Source organism: Herpailurus yagouaroundi, unplaced genomic scaffold (genome assembly GCF_014898765.1).
Source record: "Herpailurus yagouaroundi ecotype Mexico unplaced genomic scaffold, PumYag 197, whole genome shotgun sequence".
NCBI lineage: Eukaryota > Metazoa > Chordata > Mammalia > Carnivora > Felidae > Herpailurus > Herpailurus yagouaroundi.
This window is the reverse complement of record NW_024412428.1, coordinates 18721749-18741573: the sequence shown is the minus strand read 5'-3', so window position 1 is coordinate 18741573 and position 19825 is coordinate 18721749.

Below are 19825 nucleotides of genomic sequence, written 5' to 3'. Positions count from 1 at the left end.
CTAATGGCCATTATGCACGATGCCATCACAGCCTTTGCAACTCTTCTCTGACAGCAGGGACCTCAGGAGAAAGCTGGCCCTTTCGGCAAGAAGAGGGCATAGAGAGATGCTTTTACTAGCTTTTCCCAAAGGAAGGAAAACTTTCTACTGCTTGATGTTACGACTGGTCTTGCAGCTTGCTTTGTTTGGAAGCGAGGGCTAAGCAGAAAAACCTAAAGGTTGGGCTCTTTCCCTGGAAGTCTGTCATCAGGTATCACGTGGGCAGTCTTCGATCTGGTGTACTTCCTTTCAGCCCTAGAACCTAATGCTTTATCTGCATACATTTGAGTAGCTGCACTTCTGGTTCACCATGACCTCTTTCGCGGCCACACCCACCTTGCCTTTTACATTGTTTTACTTCTAACTTGTAGAGTTTATCAGGATATCAGCCTGCTGGTGAAGGTTCAAGGACCACCGGAGAGAATGGAATGAGGTGGGACCAAAAAAAAAAAAAAAAAAATCACAAATGCAAATACTGTACTTTTTAAATTTTCTCTTTTATTGTTGCATTACCACTTCATTTGTGCCATTGTCCCAAATTAAAACATACTTCCTTTTGGAAATGCTTTCATAATGACATCTACCTTTCAGGAACAGGAGGAGTAGATTATTCAGTGGTATCTGACAGCTGTTATGTGCTGATGCAAAGAAGAGGAAACCAGGCTTCTTAATCTACATTTTCTTGGTTTACCATATTAGAAAGCTTTGTTCTCTTTCCAGGTTCACAGGCTTGCATGCCAACTTTTGAGGACAGAGGGCACATGCTCACTTGTTCCTTACTTCACAGTGAATTTCCCTACAGTGTCAGACTAAAACCGAAACAGACAAAAAGAAGGTGAAAATTAGAGAAAAACACTATGAACAGAAAGATTTGCGTTCCAGTGATGTTCTTTCCCAATATATCATGCATCTAAATTAATGTAACAGTGAAATAATATCAGTGTGTAACCTGTTCACCATCTACCTAGCACAGTTTTCTGTGGCTTTAGTCAAAAGCCAACTTTACCATTCAAAGTTAAGCTAATTTGGCCCTTGTCTCGGAGAAAGAGAAAAGTAGATATTTGTCTTTGGCGGATAAGTGATAAACTTCATCAGAAATAATCTCCTATAGAAGAATATGTTCCAAGTGAAAGAATAAGATAAAACCTCAGAAAAAGACCTTAATGAAATGGGTATAAGTAGTTACGTGATAAAGAGTTCAAAGTAATAGTCATAAAGGTGCTAACTGAAAATGGAACAAAAATGGATGAGCACTCGGGGCGCCTGGGTGGCGCAGTCGGTTAAGCGTCCGACTTCAACCAGGTCACGATCTCACGGTCCGTGAGTTCGAGCCCCGCGTCGGGCTCTGGGCTGATGGCTCGGAGCCTGGAGCCTGTTTCCGATTCTGTGTCTCCCTCTCTCTCTGCCCCTCGCCCGTTCATGCTCTGTCTCTCTCTGTCCCAAAAATAAATAAACGTTGAAAAAAAAAATTTAAAAAAAAAAATGGATGAGCACAGTGAGAACTTAAGTATATAGAAAACATAAGAAAATACCAACCAGACTTCTGGGCAGATGGTGTAGAAGGAGGAGTATGAGGATTCTGAGTTTACCTCATCCCACAGGCACACCTAGGTAACAGCCCCATCAGTGCAACTAACTCTGAAAACAACCCAAAGTCTGGCAGAACAGACTTTCCACAGTTAATCATAGGGAGGAGACCACACTGAAAAGAGTGGGAGAGGTGGAGATGTGGTCAAGAACCACACTCCCAGTGAGACTTACCACAAATGGGAGGAAGAAGAGAGAGGAGCAGACCCCACAACAGGCACCACAGGCACAGCAGACCTGCACTGGGAAGATGAATCCCCATAACATTTGGCTTTGAAAACCAGCTGGGCTTAACTTACTGACCTTTTAAACTGTGGAGCTTAATTCCAAGTTCTTCAAAAACCAGCAGGCTTAGCTCTTTGAGAGCAAGAGGACAATCTGAAACTGAGTCCCTACCCTTGAAGAAACAGAATGACAATCCCACCAAGATAAGCATAGAAGCAGCAGTTCAAAAGTGTCTGGGATTTTTCTGAAGGAGATTTATTTACTAATCTCAGAGTGTGTGCTGGAGACCAGGGATCTTTAGGCAACTTCTCCAAGAACAAATATCTAGTAGAGAACCATTTCTCTCCCCTGCCCTCCCAGCGTAGATACCTGGACACCTGCGGATACCAGCATGGACACTCCACCTACCTTGCTAACACCACGTGCCCCATCCCCACCTTCTCCTGAGGATCCCTCTAACCTGCCCCACTCAGCAGAGGTTCCTCCAAAGTTCCTCCTGCCTCCTCTCATCCTGCAAGCAGCTCTGGCAGGAATTGGTGCCACTCTAAAGTGGATACTGCCTTGGGGAGAGGGAAAGATAAACACGCACACCACTACACTTGCAGTGCCAGCAGCCAAACCCTATAACTGGCAGTGCAGAGAGAGTGCCCTGCCAATCAGTGTGTCTGTAGCCCCAGCAGGTGGACTGGGGACAGGCATCTGATCTGACTGCTGGCCCCACCCACCAGCAAAAACCTCTCAAGGTGCAGTACACAGGGAAAGCCCTGCAGTTTGGGAGGCTGCAGCCCTGGTAGATTGGGGACAGGCATCTGGTCTAACTGCTGGCCCCATCCACCAACAAAATCCTCTTGGGGAAGAGACAGAACACCCCACAGGTTGGTGCTACCGTAACCCCAAAAGACAGACGGTGGACAGGCATCCGGTTTGACTGCAGGCCCCATCACCAATGAAAGCTTCTCAGGGGACAAGGTGGGGAGAATGCCCTGCAGTTTGGAGTGACAGCAGTGACAGCAAATGGGCTGAGGGCAGGCATCTGGTCTGGCTACTGACACCGCCTAACTAGAAGCCCGTAGCAACTCCAAACTGGCTCCTTAACGGTACAGGGTCCAAACCCTGCCTACAACAAAATGGGCCATTGCAGATGACTAGACTGAAGGCAAACCAGGCTCAGCCACGACAATAAGGTGCACACAACCCATACAGGAAACCAGAAGTGCCTGGTTATGGTAAACAGGACGTTGCACTACAGGGCACCACAGGACTTCTCTTTCATAAGGTTACTACTTTGAAGATAAAGAGACATAGCTGACTTTTCTAATACATAGACACAATGAGTTAGACAAAATGAGACTGAGAACTGTGTCCCAAATGAAAGAATAGGACAACACCACAACAAAAGAGTTAAATGAAAGACAAGCAATATTCCTGATACAGAATTCAAAATAATGGTCATAAATATACTTACCGGACTTGAGAAAAGAGTGGAGGACCTCAGGGGGACCTTCAAGAAAGAGATATAAAATATTAAAAAGAACCAATCAGAGATGAAGAAATGAATAACTGACATGAAAAATACACTAAAGGGAATCAATAGCAGATTAGAGAAGGCAGAAGAATGGATCAGTGAGCTGAAAGAGTAATAGAAAACAACCAAACTGAACAGCAAGAGGTAAAAAGAATAACAAAAAAAGAATAGGTTACGGGAATTCGGTGACATCATCATGCAAAATAACATTTGCATTACAGGAATCCCAGAAGGACAAGAGAGAGAAAAGGGGGCAGACAACTTACTTGAAAAAATAATAGCTGAAAACTTCCTGAAACTGGAGATGGAAACAGACATCCAGATCCAGAAAGCACAAGAGGCCCCAACAAAATCAACCCAAGAAGGTCCATACCAAGACACATAGTAACTAAAATTACAAAATGTAGTCATAAAGACAAAAATTTAAAAGCAGCAAAAGAAAACAGTTATGTACAAGGGAAACCCCATAAGGCTGTCAGCTGATTTTTTAGAAGAAACTCTTCAGGCAGAAGGGAGTAGAATGATATATTCTAAGTGCTGAAATTACTAAGCCTGCAATCAAGAATATTCTACCCACCAAGGCTGTCATTCAGAAAAGGAGACATCAAGAGTCTCCCAGACAAACAAAAGTGAACCAGACTTACAAGAAACATTAAGAGAGTTCTTTAAGCGAAAATAAAAGGCCATTATCAAGAATAAGAGAATTATGAAAGGAAAAAAATTCCACAGGCAAATACAAACACAATAAAAGTAGTAGATTGACACTTATAAAGCCAGTACAGAGGTTAAAGCCGAAAAGCAGTAAAGTCAATTAAATCTATAAAAATTAGTCAAGGATTTCACAAAATAAAAGGATATAAAGTATGACATCATATACATAAAATGGTGGGAGTTGAAAAAAGAGTAGTGTTTCTAGAAAGGGTTCAAATTTAAGTGACCATCAACTTAATATATAGACTGCTGTATACGTAAAATGTTATACACGAACATACTGGTAACCACAAAACAAAAACCTGTAATAGATATGCAAAAAATAAGGAAAAAAGAATCTAAGCATACCATTAAATAAGCCACCAAACCACAGGGGAAGAGAGAAAGAGAAGAAATGAACAGAGAAAAACTATAAAAACAACCATGAATCCAATAACAAAATGGCAGTAAGTACATCCCTATCATTAATTACTTTGGATGTAAATGAATTAAACACTTGATTCAAAATATATAGAATGATGGAATGGAAAAAAAGCAAGACCAATCTCTATGCTGCCTACAAGAGACTACTGCCAGGCCTAAATACACACCAAAAGTGAAGAGAGAAAAAAACATTTACCATGCAAATGGAAGTGAAAAGGTAACAGGGGTAGCAATACTCATATTGGAGAAAATAGACTTTTTTTTAAAAGACTATAATAAGACAATGGATGCTACATAGTGATAAAGAGAACAATCCAACAAGAAGGTATAACAATTGTAAATATTTATGAACCCAACCTGGAAACAACCTAAGTACATAAAGCAGCTATTAACAGAGATAAGGGAAGAAATTGACACCAATACAATAATAGTAGGGGACTTTAGCACCCACTTACATCAATAGATAGATCATCTGGATAGAGAATCAACAACAAAATAGTGGCTTTGAATAACACATTAGACCAGATGGACCTAAGAGATATCTTCAGAACATTCCATCAAAAAACAGCAGAATATATAATCTTCTCAAGGGCACATGAAAAATTCTCCAGAATAGTTCATATGTTAGGCCACAAAACAAGACTCAATAAATTTAAAAAATTTGAATCATATCATGTGTCTTTTCTGACCGCAATGGTTTGAAACTAGTTATCAATCACAAGAAAAGATCTGGAAACACACAAATACATGGAGGTTAAATAACATGCTACTAGAAAACGAATGGATCAGCCAAGAAATCAAAGAGGAAATTTTAAAAAATGGAGACAAATGAAAATGTGAACACAAAGGTCCAACATCTTTGGGATGCAGCAAAACTGTTGTAAGAGGAAAGATTATACCAACAAGGGCCTACTTCAAGATGCAAGAAAAATTGCAAATAAACAACCTAACCTCATATCTAAAGGTGCTAGAAAAGAAAAACAAAGGCCAAAGCCAGAAGAAGGAAGGAAATAACAAAGAGCAAAAATAAATGAAATAGAGACTAACAACCAAAACAAGATAAAACAAAAATGAACAAACAAAAACAATAGAACAGATCAATGAGACCAGCAGCTGCTTCTTGGAAAAGATCAACAGAATTCATAAACCTTTAGGCAAACCCATCAAAAAAAGAAGAGTGAGAAATAAATAAAATCAGAAATGAAGGAGGAGAAATAACAGATACCACAGAAATACAAAGGTTTTTAAAGAATATTATGAAAAATTATATGCCAACAAGTTGGACAACCTAGAAAAATGGATAAACACCTGGAAACAACCTCCTAAAACCGAATTAGGAAAAAATAGGAAATTTGAACAGATTGATTACTGGCAGCAAAATTCAATCAGTAATCAAAAAATTCCAAAAATACAGAAGTCTAGGACCCGAAGGATTCACAGGTGAATTCTCCCAAACATTTAAAGAAGAGTTAATCCCTATTCTTCTCAATCTATTCCAAAAAAAAAAAAAAAATAGAAAAAAGGAAGCATCCAAATTCATTCTATAAGACCACCATTACCCTGATACCAAAACTAGATAAAGACACTGCAGAAAAGAGAACTATAGCCAATAGCTCTGAAACTCAGATGCAAAAAGCCTCAATAAAATATTTGTAAATCAAATCCAATAATACATTAAAAAATTCACTAACGATGATCAAGTGGGATTTATTCCACGGATGCAAGGATAGTTCAATATTCATAAATCCATCAATATGGTATATCACCTTAATAAGAGAAAGGATAAAAACTATATGACCATCTCAATAGATGCAGAAAAAACATTAGACAAAGTAAAACATTCATTCATGATAAAAACTCTCAACAAAGTAGGTTTAGAGAGAACATACCTCAACATAATAATGGCCATATATGATCCATTTGTGGATAAATCCACAACTAACTTCTTACTGGTGAAAAAATGAGAGGTTTTCCTCTAAGATCAGGAAAAAAACAAAGATGTCTACTCTGACCACATTTATACAAAATAATATTGAAAATCCTAGCCACAGCACTCAGGCAAGAAAAAGAAATACAAGACATCTTGTATTTCTTTTCTTCTTTTTTTAAATAATTGATTGTCAATTTAGCTAACATACAGTGTATACAGCGTAGTCTTGGTTTGGGAGTGGATTCCCGTGATTCATCACTTACATACAACACCCAGTGCTCATCCCAACAAGTACCCTCCTCAGTGTCCATCACCCATTTTCTCCGCCCTCCCATCCCCCCACCTCCATCAACCCTCAGTTTGTTCTCTGTATTTAAGAGTCTCTTATGGTTTGCCTCCCTCTCTGTTTATAACATTTTTCCTTCCCTTTCCCTATGGTATTCTGTTAAGTTTTTCAAATTCCGCATATGAATGAAAACATATGGTATCTGTCTTTTTTTCTGACTGATTTATTTCACTTAGCATAATACCCTCCAGTTCCATCCACGTTGTTGCAAATGGTAAGATTTCATTCGTTTTCATCACTGAGCAGTATGCTATTGTGTGTGTGTGTGTGTGTATACAAGGTACACACACACACACACACACACACACACACACACACACACACACTATATCTTCTTTATCCATTCATCAGTTGATGGGCATTTGGGCTTTTTCCATAATTTGGATATTGTTGATAACACTGCTATAAACATTGTGGTACATGTGCCCCTACGATTCAGTACTCCTATATCCTTTGGATAAATTCCTAGTAGTGCAATTGCTGGGTCATAAGGTAGTTCAATTTTTAATTTTTTGAGGAACCTCCGTACTGTTTTCCAGAGTGGCTGCACTTGTTTGCATTCCCACCAACAGTGCAAGAGTGTTCCTCTTTGTCCACATCCTTGCCAACATCTGTTGTTTCCTGAGTTGTTCATTTTAGCCATTCTGACTGGTGTCAGGTGATATCTCAATGTGGTTTCAATTTGTATTTCCCTGATGATGAACGATGTTGAGCATCTTTTCAGGTGTCTGTTGGCCATCTAGATGTCTTCTTTGGAAAAGTGTCTAATCATGCCTTCTGCCTATTTCTTCACTGGATTATTTGTTTTTCAGGTGTTCAGTTTGGTAAATTCTTTATATTTTGGATACTAACACTTTATCCAATATGTCATTTACAAATATCTTTTCCCATTCTGTTGGTTGCCTTTTAGTTTTGTTGATTATTCCCTTTGCTGTGCAGAATCTTTTTATCTTGATGAGGTCCCAATAGTTCACTTTTGCCTTTATTTCCCTTCCTTTTAGAGACATGTCAAGTAAGAAGTTGCTGCAGTAGGGGTGCCTGAGTGGCTCAGTTGGTTAAGTGTCCAACTTCGGCTCAGCTCATGATTTCATGGTTCATGAGTTCTAGCCCCACGTTGGGCTCTGTGCTGACAGCTCAGAGCCTGGAGCTTGTTTCAGATTCCGTGTCTTCTTCTGTCTCTGTCTCTGTCTCTCTTTGCCCCTTCCCAGGTTGTGCTCTTTCTCTCAAAAATAAATTTTTAAAATTTATTATTTTATATTAAATAAAAAGTTTATATTTTTATTATATAATAAATATATTTATATTTATTATATATGTATATACATAATAAACAATTATATAATAAAATATAATTTTATATTTTATATTAAATAAAAATAAATTTTTTAAAAAATTAAAAAAAAAAAGAAGTTGCTGAGGCTGAGGTCAAAGAGGTTTTCTCCTCTAGGATTTTAATGGTTTCCTGTCTCACATTCAGGTCTTTTATCCATTTTGAATTTATTTTTGTGTTTGGTGTAAGAAAGTGGTCCAGTTTGATTCTTCTGCATGTTGCTGTTCAGTTCTCCAAGAACCATTTGCTAAAAAGACTTTTTTTTTTCCCCATTGGATACTGTTTCCTGCTTTGTCAAAGATCAGTTGGACATGTATTTGTGGGTCCATTTCTGGGTTCTCTATTCTATTCCATTGGTCTATGTGTCTGTTTTTGTGCCAGTACCATACTGTCTTGATGATTACAGTTTTGTAATACAGCTTGAAGTCTGGGATTATGATGCCTCCAGCTGTGGTTTTCTTTTTCAACATTACTTTGGCTATTTGGGTTTTTTTGTGGTTCAATACAAATTTTAGGATTGTTTGTTCTAGCTCTGTGAAGAGTATCGGTGCTATTTTGATTGGGACTGCATTGAATGTGTAGATTGCTTTGGGTAATAATTGACATTTTAACAATATTTGTTCTTCCAATCCATGAGCATGGAATGTTTTACCATTTCTTTGTGTCTTCTTCAATTTCTTTCATAAGCTTTCTATTGTTTTCAGTGTACAGATCTTTCACCTCTTTGGTTAGGTTTATTCCTAGGTATTTTATGGTTCTTGGTGGAACTGTAAATGGGATCTATTCCTTTATTTCTTTTTCTGTTGCTTCATTATTGGTGTATAGAAATGCAACTGATTTCTGTACATTGATTTTATATCCTGCAACTTTGCTGAATTCATGTATCAGTTCTAGCAGTCTTTTGGTGGAGTCTTTTGGGTTTTCCATCTACAGTATAATGTCATCCACGAAAAGTGAAAGTTTGACTACTTCTTTGCCAATTTGGATGCCTTTTGTTTTATTGTCTGATTGCTGAGGCTAGGACTTCCAATACTATATTAAACAACAGTGGTGAAAATAGACATCCCTGTCATGTTCCTGATCTCAGAGGGAAAACTCCGTTTTTTCCCATTGAGGATGATATTAGCTGTGGGCCTTTCATATATGGCTTTTATGATAATAAAGTATGTTCCTTCTCTCCCGACTTTCTTGAGGGTTTTTATTAAGAAACGATGTTGTATTTTGTCAAATGCTTTCTCTGCATCCATTGACAAGATCATATGGTTCTTATCTTTTCTTCTATTAATGTGATGATCACATTGATTGATTTGAAGAAATATTGAACCAGCCCTGCAGCCCAGGAATGAATCTCACTTGATCATGGTGAATAATTATTTTAATATACTGTTGAATTTGATTTGCTAGTATCTTGTTGAGAATCTTTGCATCTATATTCATCAGGGATATTGGCCTGCTTTTTAGTGGGGTCTCTGGTTTGGGAATCAAGGTAATGCTGGCTTCATAGAATTAGTCTGGAAGCTTTCCTTCCATTTCTATTTTTTTGGAACAGCTTGAGAAGGATAGGTATTAACTCTGCTTTAAATATCTGATAGAATCCTCCTGGGAAGCTATCTGACCCAGGACTCCTATTTGTTGGGAGATTTTTGATAACTGATTCCATTTCTTTGCTGGTTATTGGTCTGTTCAAATTTTATACTTCTTCCCATTTGGGTTGGTAGTGTGTGGGTATATAAGAATTTGTCCATTTCTTCTAGATTGTCCAGTTTGTTGGAGTATAATTTTTCATTGTATACTCTGATAATTGTTTGTATTTCTGTGGTATTGGTTGTGATCTCTCCTCTTTCATTCATGATTTTATCTATTTGGGTCCTCTCTCTTTTCTTTTTAAGAAGTCTGGCTAGGGGGTTATTAATTTTGTTTATTCTCTCAAGAAACCAGCTCTTAGATTCATTGATCTGTTCACTGTTTTTTGGGCATTCTATATTGTTTATTTCTGTTCTAATTTTTATTATTTCTCATCTTCTGCTGGCTTTGGGCTTTCTTTGCTGCTCTGTTTCTAGTTCCTTTAGGTGTGAGATTAGGTTCTGTTGTTGGGATCTTTCTTGTTTCATGAGATAGGCTGGGATTGCAATGTATTTTCCTCTTAGGACTGCCTTTGCTGCATCCCAAAGGGTTTGGACTGCCATGTTTTCATTTTCATTTGCTTCCATATATTTTTTTTATTTCTTCTTTAATTTCCTGGTTGACCCATTTATTCTTTAGTAGAATGTTCTTTAACCTCCATGTATTTGGAGGCTTTCTAAATTTTTTCTTTTGGTTGATTTCAAGTTTTATAACATTGTGATCTGAAAATAGGCATGGTATGACCTCAATTCTTTTATATTTTTTGAGGGCTGCTGTGTGACCCCATATGTGATCTATTTTGGAGAAAGTTTGATGTGCACTCGAGAAGAATGTGTATTCTGCTGCTTTGGGATGAAAAGTTTTGAATATACCTGTCAAGTCCATCTGGTCCAGTGTATCATTCAAGACCATTGTTTCCTTATTGATTTTCTGTGTAGATGATCTTTCCATTGCTATACATGGAGTATTAAAGTCACTTACAATTACAGTATAATTATACAGTATAATTATCAATAAGTTTGCTTATGTTTGTGATTAATTGATTTATATATTTGGGTTTCTCACATTTGGGGCATAAATATTTACAATTATTACCTCTTCTTGATGGATCGACCCCTTAATTTTGATATAATGCCCTTCTTCATCTCTTGTTACAGTTTTGGTTTAAAATCTAGTCTGTCTGATATAAGTATGGCTACTCCAGCTTTCTTTTGACATCTAGTAGCATGATAGATGGTTCTCCATCCCCTCACTTTCAATCTGCAGATGTTTTTAGGTCTAAAATGAGTCTCTTGTAGGCAGCATATATATGGATCTTGTTTCTGTTTTTTGTTTTGTTTTTTTTTATCCAACCTGATATCCTGTGTCTTTTGATTGGGGCATTTAGTCCATTTACATCCAGAGTTATTATTGAAAGATATGAATTTAGTGTCATTGTGTTATCTGTAGGTTTCATGGTTGTGGTGATGTCTCTGGTACTTTTTAGTTTTTGGTGCTTTCCACTCACAGAGTCCCCTTTAGGATCTCTTGCAGGATTGGTTTAGTAGTCATGAACTCCTTTAGTTTTTTGTTTGTCTGGGAAAGACTTTATTCTGAATGACAGTCTTGCTGGATAGATTCTTGGCTGCATATTTTTCCTATTCAGCACATTAAATATTTCCTTCTGGCCTGCCAAGTTTCAGTGGACAGGTCTGCTACCACCCTTCTGTATTTACCCTTGTAGGTTAAGGCCCATTTGTCCCGAGCTGCTTTCAGAATTCTCTCTTTATCTTTGTATTTTGCCAGTTTCACTATGATATGTCTTGGTGTTACCTGTTTTTGTTGATTTTGAAGGGAGTTCTCTGTGCATCCTGGACTTGGATGTCTGCTTCCTTCCCCAGATCAGGGAAGTTCTCAGCTATAAATTGTTCAAATAAGCCTTCTGCTCCTTTCTCTCTCTCTTCTTTTCTGGAACTCCTATGATATGGACATTACTTCATTTTGTTGAATCACATAGGTCTCTAATTCTCCCCTTGTGGTCTAGTAATTTCCTATCCCTCTTTTTCTCAGCTTCATCATTTTCCATAATTTTATCTTCTATTTCACCTATTCTCACCTCTGCTTCTTCCATCCTTGCTGTCACTGCATCTAGCTTATTGTGCATTTGCATCTCAATTACAGCATTTCTTAATTTGTCGTGACTATTTCTTAGGTCCTTGATCTATGCAGCAATAGATTCTCTGCCATATTCTATGCTTTTTTCAAGCCCAGCTATTAGTCTTATGACTATTATTCTAAATTCATGATCAGATATATTGTTTATATCTGTTTTGAGCAATTTGCTGGCTATTATTTCTTCCTAGAATTTCTTTTGAGCAGAATTCTTCCTTTTGAACACTTTGGCTAGTTTTCTGTCTTTTATGTATTTTAATAGCTTGTTATGTGTCCTGAACCTGAGAGTACTACTGTATTAAAAGGGGATCATACACTGTCCAGGACCTGGCAATTCAAGAAGTGTTTTTGGAGTGTATTGGTACACTGTTGTGTCTTTGGTTGCTTTATCTCACTGGTTGTAGTGTTGGATTGGACCAGGTGTGTTTTGATTTGTTCATTGAAGTAACCTGGTATTGAAATACCCTGGAAAAAAACAGGGGTGAGGGGAGGGAAGAAGCCTTATCCTATACAAAGACAGAAATGACAAAGGCAGAAAAAAATGAGACCAGGCAGAGAATCAAAGAAACTATAAGGCTTAATCCAGAGAGAGGGAGAGAAAGGAAAATAAAGGAGATACAGGAAAGGTATAAAAAGAATAGAGTAAAAATGCTTGATTAAACAAAGAAACATCCAGAACAGAGAAAGAAAGACAAGAAGAAACAAACAAACAAAAAACCCCAGACTAACATGCAAAACTGCAGGACAGTTGTCTCTTGGTGCTTGGGACCGGTGGCTGTGCTGTTCTGGAGGAGAGGCCGTCTGGTTCAGTCAGTGTCAATCTCACTCTCATACATAAGCATTTACGAGGCACGGGAGGGGCTGGGTTTGGTGTAAGCAGTCCTGCCTCCACTGGGGGCCTCTGTCCTGTTCCCTGAAGTCCCACCATGTTGGTGATGGGGAGAACAATGGTGACACCCCAATCTCTCCTCTCCCCACCTGCATCTCAAATCATGCAGTCCAGGCAGCCCCTCACTGAGTAACACTGACCGGCTGACTTGTCCTGTTCCAGTCTCCCACACCTCCTAGGTGCTCAGCTGGGATTTAAAACCCGGAGTCTTAAAGAATCCTGTTCCCTATGGACCCGATTCTGGAATAATGCCACTCTGCCCAGGTGACAAAGGGCCTCTGGCTGGCGCCTGCAAGTCTTTTGTCCTTGGAGGGGCAATATATCCTCTTCCCACAGTATTCAAGGGAGGGGACTGCTGTTTCCCAGTGCACCGCAGGAAATTGATACTGAGCCCCGGGCTGGCTCCCCTTCCCCCAGGGGCATGCACACGGCCAGCTGCTCTGGTGGGAGAAAGTTGTGCAACCCTGAAAACTCCGATCTTCACTCCTAAGGCTATTTGCAAAGTAGGAACTGGCTCTGTCCATATTTTTCCCCCCAATCCATAGTCTAGAGAGGTTTTTCTCTCATCCAACTACAATCCCACACTTCCACAGCCTCTCTTTTCCCTTTGCTTCTCCACCAAAAAAGATCCCCCTCCAGTGCCTATGCCACCCGTTTTATCTCTCCCAATTTGCAAACACACACACCTCTGTCCCGCCAAATTTTTTCCATCTGTGGGTATTTTTCTGTCACCCTGTATCTGGGATTCCTGGTATTCCAAGTGTTCTGACCTCAATTCTGCTGCATTTGAGGGAGGAGGGAAATTCTGATCCCCCTACTTCTCTGCCACCTTGACTCACCCTTGGCATCCAAATTTTCAAGGCAGAAGTAAAACTTTCACTATTTGCAGAGGCCATAATATTATATATATAAATCCCTTAGGACCCCTCCAAAAAATTACTAGAACTGGGGAGGCCTGGCTGGCTCATTTGATAGAGCATGCAACTCTTAATCTCAGGGTTGTGAGTTCAAACCCCATGCTGGGGAATGAAGCCTACTTAAAAAAATTACTAGAACTGATAAATAAATTCAGCAATGTTGCAGGCTACAAAATTAATATACAGAAATCTGTCTTACTTCTGCACAATAATAAAACATAATAAATAAAAACATTTTAATAAAAGCATTTATTTTTAATAATAAATAATTTTTAATAATTAAATACTTTAATATTTATTTTAATAAAAATATTTATTTTGTTTAATAAAAATACATAAAAATGATGAAGTATCAGAGAAATGAAGAAAATAGTCCCATTTACAATTGTACCAAAAATAAAAACTACAAAAGACTAAACTTATCCAAAGAGGTGAAAGACTTCTACTCAAAAACTATAAAACACTGATCAGAGAAATTGAAAATCACACAGATGGGAAGATATAACATGCTCATGAACTGGAAGAACTAATCTTGTGAAAAAGTCCATAGTATCCCAATCAACAGATTAAATGCAATACCTAACAGCAGTTTTCACAGAACTAGAACAGATATTCCTAAAATTTGTATGGAACCACAAAAGACTTCAAACAGCCAAAGCAATCTGGAGAGAGAAGAATAAAGCTGGAGTTATCACTATCCCAGAATTTGAGACATACCTCAAAGTCGCACTAATCAAAATTGTGTGGTATAGGAACAAAAATGAACACATAGATCAATGGAACAAAATAAAGAGTTCAGGAATAAACCTATACTTGTATGGTCAATTAGTCTACAATAAAGGAGGCATGAATATCCAATGGGAAAAAGATAGTCTTTTCAACAAATGCTGGGAAAAATGGACAGCTACATGCAAAAGAATGGTACTAGACCACTTTCTTACCTTACACACAAATAAAATCACAATGGACTGAAGACCTAATGTGAGACCTGAAACCATAAAATTCCTAGATGAAAACACAGGCAGTAATTTCTTTGACATTGGTTGGAGAAACATTTTACTAGATACATCTCTGGCAAGGGAAACAAAAGCAAAATTAAACTCTTGGGAGTACACCGAAACATTTTGCACAGTGAAGGAAACCATCAACACAACAAAAAGGCAGCCTACTAAATTAGAGAAGATATCTGCAAATGACATATCTGATAGGGGCTTAATATTCCAAATATATAAGAACTTCTACAAATCAACACTAACCCTTCTCCACCCATAATAATCCAATGAAAAATGGGAAGAGGACCTGAATAGACATTTTCCCAAAGAATACATACAGATGGCCAACAGACACACAAAGATACTCTTCATCACTAATCGTGAGGGAAATGTAATGAAAGCAATGAGATATTCCTTTACACTTGTCAGAATGTCTAAAATCAAGAAGACAAGAAATAACAAGTGTTGGTGAGGATGTGGAGGGAAAAAAAACCTTCATGCACTGCTAGTCATAATGCAAATTGGTGAAGCCACTGTGGGAAACAGTCTGGAGGTCTCTCAAAAAATTAAAAATAGTTTTACCATATGATCCGGTAATTCCACAACTGGGTACTTACCCAAAGAAAACACAAACACTAATCTTAAAAGATATCTGCACCCCTATGTTTATTGTAGCATTATTTACAATACCGAAATATGGAAACAACCCACGTATCCATTAACGATGAATGGTTAAAGAATAGGTGGCATATATATACAATGGAATATCATTCAGCTATTTAAAATGAAATCTTGTCATTTGCAGCTATAGGGATGGACCTGGAGATTATAATGCTAAGTGAATTGAGTCAGTCAGGGAAAAACAAATAGCCATATGATTTCACTCATATGTGGAATTTAAGAAAAAATAAATGAGCAAAGAGGAAAAGAGACAAACAGAAAAGCATATTCTTAAATACCGAGAGCAAACTGGTGGTTGCCAGAGAGAGGTGGGTGGGGAAACTGGTGAAATAATAAAGGGCATTAAAGTACACTTATCCTGATGAGCATTGAGCAATGTACAGAATTGTTGAATCATCAAATTGAATGTACACCTGAAAGTACTATAACACTGTAAGTTAATTGTACTTGATTTTTTTTTATTTAAAAAAAAATTTTTTTTTAACGTTTATTTATTTTTGAGACAGAGAGAGACAGAGCATGAACGGGGGAGGGGCAGAGAGAGAGGGAGACCCAGAACTGGAAGCAGGCTCCAGGCTCTGAGCCATCAGCCCAGAGCCCGACGCGGGGCTCGAACTCACGGACTGTGAGATTGTGACCTGAGCTGAAGTCGGACGCTTAACCGACTGAGCCACCCAGGTGCCCCTATACTTGATTTTTTTTTTAAGTGAAGATACTAGACAATTCATAGAGCTAAAAAGTACAATAACTGAACTGAAAAATGCACTAGAGGGGTTTAACAGCAGACTAATGAAGTAGAACAAATCAGTGACTGGAAGATAGGTCAGTGGAACATCCAAAAAAGAGCAACAAAAAGAAAAAGGAAATTTAAAATGTGAATATAACTTAAGGGAAATGTGAGACAACATCAAGCAGAATAGCATTTGCAATATAGGATCTTAGAGGGAGAAGGGAGGGAAGAAAGGAGCAGAAAATTTACTTGAAGAAATAGTGGTTGAAATGTTCCCTAACTTGTGGAAGGAAACAGATATTCATGTGCAAGATGTACAAAATTCCAAATAAGACGAACCCAAAGAGATCCACACCAGGCACATTATAATTAAAATATTAAATTTAAAGAAGTAATTTTTTAAATGGCAAGAGAATAACAACTTATTATGTATAAGATAACCAGCTGATATTTCATCAGAAGTTTTTCAGGCCAGAATAGAGTGGCACAATATATTCAAAGTGCTAAAAGCAAAAAAAATTTACAACCAAGAATACTTTACCTGGCAAGGTTATTGTTCAGAATTGAATATGAGATAAAGAGTTTTGCAGACAAGTGAAAGCAAAAAGTCATCACCACTAAACTGGTCTTACAAAAAATGTTAAAGTGTCTTCTTTAGCAGAAAATAAAGTGCACTAAGTAACAAGAAAACATATGAAAGTAGAAATCTCACTGGTAAACGCAAAAATATAGCAAGGTTAGTGAATTAACCACTTATAAAGCTAGTATAAAAATTAAAAGACAAGAGCAGTAAAACTAACTATAACTACAATAATTACTTAAGGGATACACAAAATAAAAAGATGTAAAATGTGACATCAAAACATAAAATAGGAAGAAATGTAGAGTTTTCAGAATGTGAAAAGATTTCATTCTTTTTGATGGCTTGAGTAATATTCCATTGTATGGATATGTGTGTGTATATATCTATATGTAGATATATACCACATCTTTTTTATCCATTCATCAGTCAATAGACACTTGGGCTCTTTCCATAATTTGACTATTGTTGACAGTGCTGCTATAAACATTGGGGTGCATGTGCCCTGTTCGAATCAGTATTTTTTATCCTTTGGATAAATACGTAGTGGTACAAATAATGGATCGTAGGTATTTCTATCTTTAACTTTTTTTTTTTAAGTTCAATTATTTATTTTGAGAGAGACAGATGGCATGAGCGGGAGAAGGGCAGAGAGAGGGAGAGAAAGAGAATCCCAAGCAGGTGCTGCACTGTCAGCAGAGAGCCTGAGTGGGGGCTCAAACTCAGAAACTGTGAGATCATCACCTGGGCTGAAACCAAGAATCCTACATTTAACCGACTGAGCCACCCAGGAGCCCCTCCATCTTTAAGTTTTTGAGGAACCTCCACACTGTTTTCCAGAGTGACTGCACCAGTTTGCATTCCTGCCAACTGTGTAAGAGGGTTCCCCTTTCTCCACATCCTTGCCAATATCTGTTGTTTCCTGAGTTGTTAATTGTATCCATTCTGACAGGTGTGAGGTGGCATCTCATTGTGGTTTTGATTTGTATTTCTCTGATGATGAGTGATGTTGAGCATCTTTTCATGAATCTGTTTGCCATCTGGATGTCTTCTTTGGAAAAGTATCTATTCATGTCTTCTGCCCATTTCTTAACTGGATTTTTTATTTTTTGGGTGTTGAGTTTCATGAGTGTTTTATAGATTTTGAATACTAGCCTTTTATCAGATTTGCCATTTGTAAATATCTTCTTTCATTCTGTAGGCTACCTTTTAGTTTTGTTGATTGTTTCCTTTGCTGTGGAGAAGCTTTTTATCTTGATGAGGTCCCAATAGTTCATTTTTGCTTTTATTTCCCTTGCATCTGGAGATGTGTCTAGTAAGAGGTTAGTGTGGCTGTGTTCAAAGAGGTTGCTGCCTGTGTTGTTCTCTAGGACTTTGAAGCTTTCCTGTCTCACATTTAGGTCTTTCATCCATTTTGAATTTATTTTTGTGTATGGTGTACGAAAGGGGTCTGGTTTCATTCTTCTGCATGTCGCTGTCCAGTTTTCCCAACACCATTTGTTGAAGAAACTGTCTTTTTTCCATTGGATATTCTTTCATGCTTTGTCAAAATTGAGTTGTCATACAGTTGTGGGTCCATTTCTGGGTTCTCTATTCTGTTCTATTGATCTCTGTGTCTGTTTCTGTGGTAGTACCATCTTGTCTTGATTATTATAGCTTCCTAATACAGCTCAAAGTGTGCAGTTGTGATGCCTTCCACTTTGTTTTTCGTTTTCAACATTACTTTGGCTATTCGGGGTCTTTTCTGGTTCCATACACATTTCGGGAGTATTTGTTCTATCTCTGTGCAAAAATTCTGGTAGTATTTTAATAGGGATTGCATTGAATGTGTAGATTGCTTTGGGTAGGATAGACAGTTTAACAATGTTTGTTCTTCCAATCCATGAGCATGGAATGTTTTACCATTTCTTTGTGTCTTCTTCAGTTTCTTTCATAAGTATTTATAGTTTTTGGAGTACAGATCTTTTACCTCTTTGGTTAGGTTTATTCCTAGATATGTTTTTGGTGCAATTGTAAATAGGATTGATTCCTTGATTCTCTTTCTGCTGCTTCATTATTGGCATATAGAAATGCAACAGATGTCTGTATGTTGATTTTACATCTTGCAACTTTGCTGAATTCATGTATCAGTTATAGCACATTTTTGGTGGAGCCTTCAAGGTTTTCCATGTAGAGTATCATCCATGAAGAATGAAAGTTTGACTTCTTCCTTGCCGATTTGGATGTCTTTTATTTTTTATTTTTTGTTTTTGTCTGATTGCCAAGGTCAGGACTTCCAGTACTATGTTGAACAACAGTGATGACAGTGGACATCTCTGTTGTTCCTAACCTTTGGGGAAAAGCTCTCAGTTTTTCCCCATTGAGGATGATATTAGCTGTGGGTCTTTCATACATGGCCTTTATGATATTGAGATATGTTCCTTCCATCTCTACTTTCTTAAGGGTTTTTATCAAGAAAGGATGCCATATTTTGTTAAATGCCTTTTCTGCATCTATTGAGAGAAGCATATGGTTCTTATCCTTTCTTTTATTAATGTGATATATCACATTGATTGATTTGTGGATATTGAACCACCTGTATAGCACAGGAATGAATCTCACTTGATCGTGGTGAATACTTCTTTTAATTTACTGTTGGATTCAATTTGCTAGTATCTTGTTGAGAATTTTTGCATCAATGTTCATCAGAGGTATTGGTCAGTAATTCTCCTTTTTAGTGGGGTCTTTGTCTGGTTTTGGAATCAAGGTAGTGCTGGCCTCATAGAATGAATTTGGAAGTTTTCCTTCCATTTCTATTTTTTTGGAACAGTTTCAGAATAGGTATTAATTCTTCTTTAAACATTTGTAGAATTCCCCTGGGAAGCCATAAGTCATTTAGAGAAAGAAAAATACCATGTGATTTCACTCATATGTGGAATTTAAGAAACAAAACAAATGAACATAGGGGAAGGGAAGGAAAAATAAAATAAGATACAAACAGAGAGGGAGGCAAACCATAAGAGACTCTTAAATACAGAGAACAAATTGAGGGTTGATGGAGGTGGGGGGTTGGGAGGGCGGGGAAAATGGGTGATGGACATTGAGGAGGGCACTTGTTGGGATGAGCACTGGGTGTTATATGTAAGCAATGAATCACTAGGTTCTAC